The sequence below is a fragment of the Rhinopithecus bieti genome, unplaced genomic scaffold, assembly GCF_001698545.2.
Source record: "Rhinopithecus bieti isolate Rb0 unplaced genomic scaffold, ASM169854v2 scaffold_38691, whole genome shotgun sequence".
Taxonomy (NCBI): Eukaryota; Metazoa; Chordata; class Mammalia; order Primates; family Cercopithecidae; genus Rhinopithecus; species Rhinopithecus bieti.
In genome coordinates this window covers 530,519-537,937 of record NW_016816690.1, presented here as the reverse complement: position 1 = coordinate 537,937, position 7,419 = coordinate 530,519, and the positions used below count along the sequence as shown (strand labels likewise).

Here is a 7,419-nt window from a genome sequence, read left to right as displayed (position 1 = left end):
AATAAAAATAGAAATCAATAACAAGAGCAACTTTAGAATTTAAACAACATGCTCCTGAATGAGCAGTGGGTCAATGAAGAAATTAAGAAGGGAATTTAATTTTTTTTTGAATTTTTACTTTTTACTTTTTAATTTATTTTTTAAAATTTCTTCTACTGAGGTCCCATGACATCATAAGATTTCTTGGAACGAGTGAAAATAGAAACACAACATACTAAAACCTATGGAATACAGAAAAAGCAGTATTGAAAGGGAAGTTTATAGAAATAAATGCTCACATCAAAATTGTAGAAAGGTTTCAAATAGGCTGGGCGCGGTGGCTCAAGCCTGTAATCCCAGCACTTTGGGAGGCCGAGACGGGCGGATCACGAGGTCAGGAGATCGAGACCATCCTGGCTAACACGGTGAAACCCGTCTCTACTAAAAATAAAAAAAAAAACTAGCTGGGCGAGGTGGTGGCCGCCTGTAGTCCCAGCTACTCGGGAGGCTGAGGCAGGAGAATGGCGTAAACCCAGGAGGCGGAGCTTGCAGTGAGCTGAGATCCGGCCACTGCACTCCAGTCCGGGCGACAGAGTGAGACTCCGCCTCAAAAAAAAAAAAAAGAAAGGTTTCAAATAAACAATCTAATGCATCTCAAGGAATTTGAAAAGCAAGAATAAACCAGACTCAAAACTAGTAGAAAAAAAGAAATAATAAAGATCAAAGCAGAAATAAAATTAAGACAAAAAAACCCAAAAAATCAACAAAACAAAAAGTTGGTTTTGTAAAAGATAAACCATATTGCCAAACCATTAGCTAGACTAACCAAGAAAAAAAAGACCCAAGTGAATAAAATCAGAAATGAAAAAGGAGACATTACTACTGACACCACAGCAACACAAAGAATCATTAGTGACTATTACAAACTATATGCCAACATAATAGAAAACCTAGCAGGAATGGATAAATTCCTAGATACGTACAACCTACCAAGATTGAAGCAAAAAGAAATAGAAAACCTGAACAGACTAATCACAATTAACAAGACTTAATCTGTAATAAAATGTCTCTCATCAAAGAAAAGCCCAGGATCTGATGACTCCACTGCAGAATTCTACCAAATATTTAAAGAATATCTAATATCAGTTCTTCTCAATCTCGTTTAGAAAATTGAAGAGGAAGGAATTCTTCCAAACTCATTCTATGAGGCCAGCATTATGCTAATACTAACACCAGACAAGAACACAACAACAACAGAAACGGAATTATAAGCTAGTATCCCTAATGAACATAAATGTAAGATTCTCAACAAAATGCTAGCAAACTGAATCCAGCAACACATTAAAAAGATCATTCACACAGAGAATAAAAGAAAGGCTGGGTGTGGTGGCCTTTACCTCTAATCCCAGCACTTTGGGGAGCCAGGACAGGAGAATCACTTGAGCCCAATAGTTTGAGACTAGTCTGGGCAACATAATGAGACCCTGTCTCTATAAAAATAATAATAAGGAAATAAAAGATCATTCACCCTGATCAACTGGGATTTATCCCAATAATGCAAAGATGATTTAACATACAAATATCAATAACCATGATACATCCCATCAACAGAATAGACAAAAAATCATATGACCCTCTCAATAGATGCAGGAAAAGCATTTGATAAAATTCAATATTCCTTCATGATAAAAACTCTCAACAAGTTAGGTTTAGAAGGAAAATACCTCAACACAAGAAAGGTCATACATAACAAAGGCAATATCGTACTAAATGGGGGAAAATTGAAATATTTTTTTCTAAGATCTGGAATGATAAAAAGATGCCCACTTTCACCACTTTTATTCCACATCCGTTTATTCTAGATGTCCTAACCAGAGCAGTTAGGAAAGAGACAGAAATAAAAAGCATCCAACTGGAAAAGAGAAAGTCAAATTGTCCCTGTTGTAGATGACATGATCTTATATATAAAAAACCCTAAAAGCTCCACCAAAAAATTATTAAAACTGATCAACGAATTCAGTAAAGTTGCAGGATACAAAATCAACATATAAAAATCAGTAGGCCAGGTGCAGTGGCTCACGCCTGTAATTCCAGCACTTTGGGAGGCCGAGGCAGGCAGATCACGAGGTCAGGAGATCGAGACCATCCTGGCTAACACGGTGAAACCCCGTCTCTACTAAAAATACAAAAAATTAGCCGAACGTGGTGGTGGGTGCCTGTAGTCCCAGCTACTCAGGAGGCTGAGGCAGGAGAATGGCGTGAACCCGGGAGGCGGAGCTTGCAGTGAGCTGAGATGGCGCCCCTGTGCTCCAGCCTGGGTGACAGAGTGAGACTCCATAAAAAAAAAAAAATCAGTAGCATTTCTATACACTAGCAATCAACCAGAAGAAAAAGAAATTTAAAAAGTAACCCCATTTACAGTAGCCACAAAAAAATACAATACATAGGAATAAATTTAACCAGGGAGGTGAAAGACGTCTACAAGGAAAACTGTAAAACGCTGATGAAAGAAATTGAAGAGGACACCAAAAAATGGAAGACATCTCACGTTCATGGGTTGGAAAAATTAAAATTGTGAAAATGACCATACTACTGCTGTCGCCAGCTGCTGACGCGGGCAGGTCCCGTGTGGGGCTGCCAGTGCCGGTCGCTAGGGCGGTAGACATCACGCTGCTATTCCAGACCAGTGTCAAGACCGTGAAGATGCAGAACAAGGCGCTGGGAGTGGCGGTGAGCGGCGGAGTCGATGGCAGCCGGGATGAGCTGTTCCGCCGCAGTCCCTGGCCCAAGGGCGACTTCTCCAGCCAGGCCCACGAAGTGTTTTCTCACATTGGCAAAATGAGAGATTGTCTTCTGGAACACAGGAAAGATTATATTAATGCTTATAGCTATACCATGTCTGAACATGGGAGGATGACAGACTCAGAACGAGACCAGATAGACCAGGATATCCAGATATCCATGAGGACCTGTTCAGAAACAATTCAACAACTACGAACAGAAGCTCACAAGGAGATACATTCCCAGCAGTGAAGGAGCACAGGACTGCTGTTTTGGATTTCATTGAAGACTACTTAAAAAAAAACAGTGTGTAAACTTTACTCAGAACAAAGAGCCATCCGAGTTAAGAGTGGTGGATAAGAAAAGATTATCTAAGCTGAAACCAGAACCAAATGCAAAGACAAGAGAATCCACATCTGAGAAAGTTTCACAGAGTCCTTCAAAAGACTCTGAAGAAAACCCTGCCGCTGAAGAACATCCAGAAAAGATTTTGGCTGAAACACAACCTGAATTGGGAACCTGGGGAGATGGCAAAGGTGAAGATGAATTATCCCCAGAAGAAATACAAATGTTTGAACAGGAAAATCAGCGACGAATTGGTGAAATGAACAGCTTGTTTGATGAAGTGAGGCAGATCGAAGGGAGAGTGGTTGAGATTTCCAGACTTCAAGAGATATTCACGGAAAAGGTTTTGCCACAGGAAGCTGAGATTGATAGCATTCACCAGTTAGTTGCCTTCCTGAAAATATCAAGGAAGGCAACAAAGACATAAGAGAGGCCATTAACAACAACGCTGGCTTCCACGTGTGGATCCTCTTCTTCCCCATGATGTGTGCTCCTTCTCCTTTCTCTTCTGGTACCACAGCTAGCCTGGGCTGAGGGGGCCCAGCACGAGAGTCCTCATGGGCGCTCACAGACTGCGTACTCTCATGTACCCCTGATGCTGGAGCATGGTATGACCAGATTTTACCACAGAGCCATTTGAAGAAAACGGGGTTCAGACAGACAGACATATTCCCCAAAAAGGGATACCCAGGCCGATGGTGTTCAGCTGAAAAAGAAAACAGTGGGAAGTGGCCTATGTAGCCATCATAAGGCTAGACAAACTGAATGCCGGAGCTGGTAATTAGCTGTTCCTGAACTTGAGGCTGCCTTGGCAGTTGAGCTGCTCCAGTAGCAGAGGCACAGCAGGTCTCCAGAGCCCCCAATTGTCTCAGGGTTCTAAGGAAGTCGCTGACCTTTCCCATCCCAGTAGCTTCAGGGAAGAACATAGTTAATCACGTCTCTCAACAAATGATTACTTCTTTGTTTCCTTGTGGCTTCTTGTCTGAGTCAACCAATACACAGACTCACCGGAACATAGAAAAGAAAATTCACATTTGCCTTGTTAGTCTAATAAATACAATTACAGCCCCTTTAACAAAAGAAAAGAAAAGAAAATGACCATACTACCAAAAGCAATCTACAGATTCAATACAATCTCGATCAAATACCAATAGCATTTTCACATAAATAAACAAAAAATTCAAAAATTCGTATGGTATCACAAAACGCCATGGATAGCCAAAACAATCCTGAACAAAAAGAACAAATAGATATCACACTACCAGACTTTAAAATATACTATAAATCTCTAGTAACCAAAACAGCATGGTACTGGCATAAAAACACATAGACCAATGGAACAGAATAGAGAACCCAGAAAGAAATCCATATATTTACAGCCAACTGATTTTCAACAAAGGTGCCAAGAACATTCATTGGGAAAGGGAGAGTTTCTTCAACAAATATTGCTGGGGAAATCGGATGTTCATATGAAGGAAAATAAAACTAGACCCCTATCTCTCATCATATATAAAAATAAACTCAAAATGGGCCAGGCACTGTGGCTTATACCTGTAATCCCAGCACTTTGGGAGGCCAAGGCAGGTGGATCACCTGAGGTCAGGAGTTCCAGACTAGCCTGGCCAACATGGCAATACCCTGTCTCTACTAAAAATACAAAAATTAGCCAGGCATGGTGGTGCACGCCTGTAGTCCCAGCTACTTGGGAGGCTGAGGCAGGAAAATTGCTTGAATCCAGGAGGCAGAGGTTGTAGTGAGCCGAGATTGTGCCACTGCACTCCAGCCTAGGTGACAGAGCAAGATTCCGTCTCAAAAAAAAAAAAAAAAAACTTAAAATGGATCAAGGACTTAAATGTAAGACCCCCAGACTATGAAACTACTCATGAAAACATAAGGGAAACACTTCAGGACATTGGTCTAGGCAAAATTTTTATGGAAAAGACCTCAAAAGCACAGGCAACAAAACCAAAATTAGACAAGTGGGATTATTTCAAACTAAAAAGCTTCTGCACTGCAAAGGAAACAATCAATGCAGTGAAGAGACAACCTGCGGAAGGGGAGAAAATATTTTCAAACTATTCATCTGACAAGGGATTAATATTCAAAATATACAAGGAACTCAGACAAAGCAATAGCCAAAAAAAGAAAAAGAAAAATCAAATAATTCAAATGAAAAAAGGGTAAATGAGTTGAATAGACATCTCTCAAAAGAAAATAAAAATGATCAACAGGTATATGAAAAAATGCTTAACATCACTAATCAGGGAAATACAAATCAAAACCACAATGAGGTATTATCTCACCCTGGCACAAAAAATAACAAATGCTGGCGAGGATGCAGACAAAGGGAAACTCTTATACATTGTTGGTGTGATGTAAATTAGTACAGCCATTACTGAAACAGTATGAAGGTCCCTCAAAACACTGAAAACAAAACTACTGTATGATCTAGTAATCCCACTCAAAGTATATATCCAAAAAAAGGAAATAAGTATGTCAAAGAGATTTCTACATTCCCATGTTTATTGCTGCATTACTCACAATAGCTGAGATAAGAGATCAGCCTAAGTATCTATCAGCAGATGAATGGATAAAAAAATTTGGTCTATATACACAATGCAATAGTATTTAGCCACCAAAAAGAAAAAAATTCTGTCATTTGAAGCAACATAGATGAGGTTGGAGGGCATTATGTTAAATGAAATAAGTCAGGCACAAAAAGATAAATGTTACATGTTCTTACTCATATGTTGAAGCTAAAAAAGTTGAGCTTATTTAACGAGAAAGTAGAATAGTGATTACTAGAGACAGGGACGGTTAAGGGTAGAGGGAATATCCAAAGGTTGGTTAATGGATACGAAAGTACAGCTAGATATGAGGCGTAAGTTACAGCGTTCTGTAGCACTGTAGAGTGACTATAATTAACAGCAATTTGTTGTATATTTTCAAATAGCTGGAAGAGCAGATTTTGAATGTTCCCAACACAAAGAAGTGATAAATGTTTGAGGTGATGTATATGCTCATTATGCTGATTTGATTATTATATATTGTGTACATGTATTGAAATAACACTCTGTACCCCATAAATATGGACAATTATGCATCAATAAAAAATAATAAAGGCAAAAAGTACAGTTGGAAGTAATAAAACATTTATTTTAAAACAAAACAACAAAAGCATTTTGGTGATACTTTTGTCACACAGTTACAGAAACCATGAAAATTAAGAGCCATAGTTATTTAAAAGTCTCATTGAAAAGCACACAAGAGTTTTTTAAAGAAACTGAAAACTGGACAAGTAGCTAGCATAAAACTACTGTTGTTATTCCTTTGCTCCGGAACTCTGGAATAAAGAATCTCTAAGAAAGTCTTCCATCTTTCTTTGATTTCCATAACCTTGACACTTTTGAAGATTTTAAGTTGGTTGCAGTATGTCCTTCATTTTGATTTATCTACTGTTTCCCCATGGTTAAATTCAGGTTATTCATCTTTGTCAGAAATATATCACAGAAGCAATGCTGTGTTCTTCTCATTGTATCTGATCAGAAGTCCCATAGTAACAACGTTGACCAGTTGATTAAGATTATATCTGTCAGGCCCCTCCACTTTAAAGCTGTTTTTTCCCCCTTTGTAATTAGTAAGTATTTCATGGGTGTCCATTGAAATCGTATAAACCATTATTCCTTTTTGTCAGCTTTTCATTTATTCATTTATAGCAGTATGTGTTCATGGTTTCCTTTTTTATTCAATGGGTTATAATCCAATACTATCACTATTTGTTTTGATACTCATATTGTCCCAGTTTTAGACAATGGGAGTTCTTTCACTCCGGCTCCTTGTCCTCCCCTCCCCACGCCCATGGTTTTTTTGGTGTGGGTTTTTTTTTTTTTTTTTTTGAGACCACGTCTCACTCTCTCACTCAGGCTGGAGTGCAGTGGCACAACTGTAGCTCACTGCAGCCTCCAACTCCTGGACCCAAGCGATCATCCTCCCACCACAGACTCCCAAGCAACTGGGACTATAGGTATGCGTCGCAAGCCTGGCTCATTTTTCTAATTTTTGGTATGGATGGGGTCTCTCTGTGTTGCCCATGCTGGTCACAAACTCCTGGCCTCAAGCAACCCTCTCACCTCAGTCTCCCGAAGTGCTGGGATTACAGGCGTGCGTCACCATGCCCAACTCCAGCATTTCATTATGAAAACTGTCAAACATGGCAAAGCTGAAAGAATTTTACAGCGATACCTATATACCCACCACATAAATTAATCATTTTTATTTTATCTCACTTCATTAATATTTTACCTCACTTTTTAA

General features: G+C 39.2%; 1 protein-coding gene and 1 pseudogene across 6 annotated transcripts in view; both read left to right on the top strand.

The window, feature by feature from the left end:
- EFCAB5 (EF-hand calcium binding domain 5) overlaps positions 1 to 7,419 on the top strand; it is a 149,649-nt gene that overhangs the window by 103,181 nt on the left and 39,049 nt on the right. The gene's annotated exons all lie outside the window — the stretch shown is intronic.
- Positions 2,560 to 3,629, top strand: LOC108517264 (syntaxin-18 pseudogene; annotated as a pseudogene).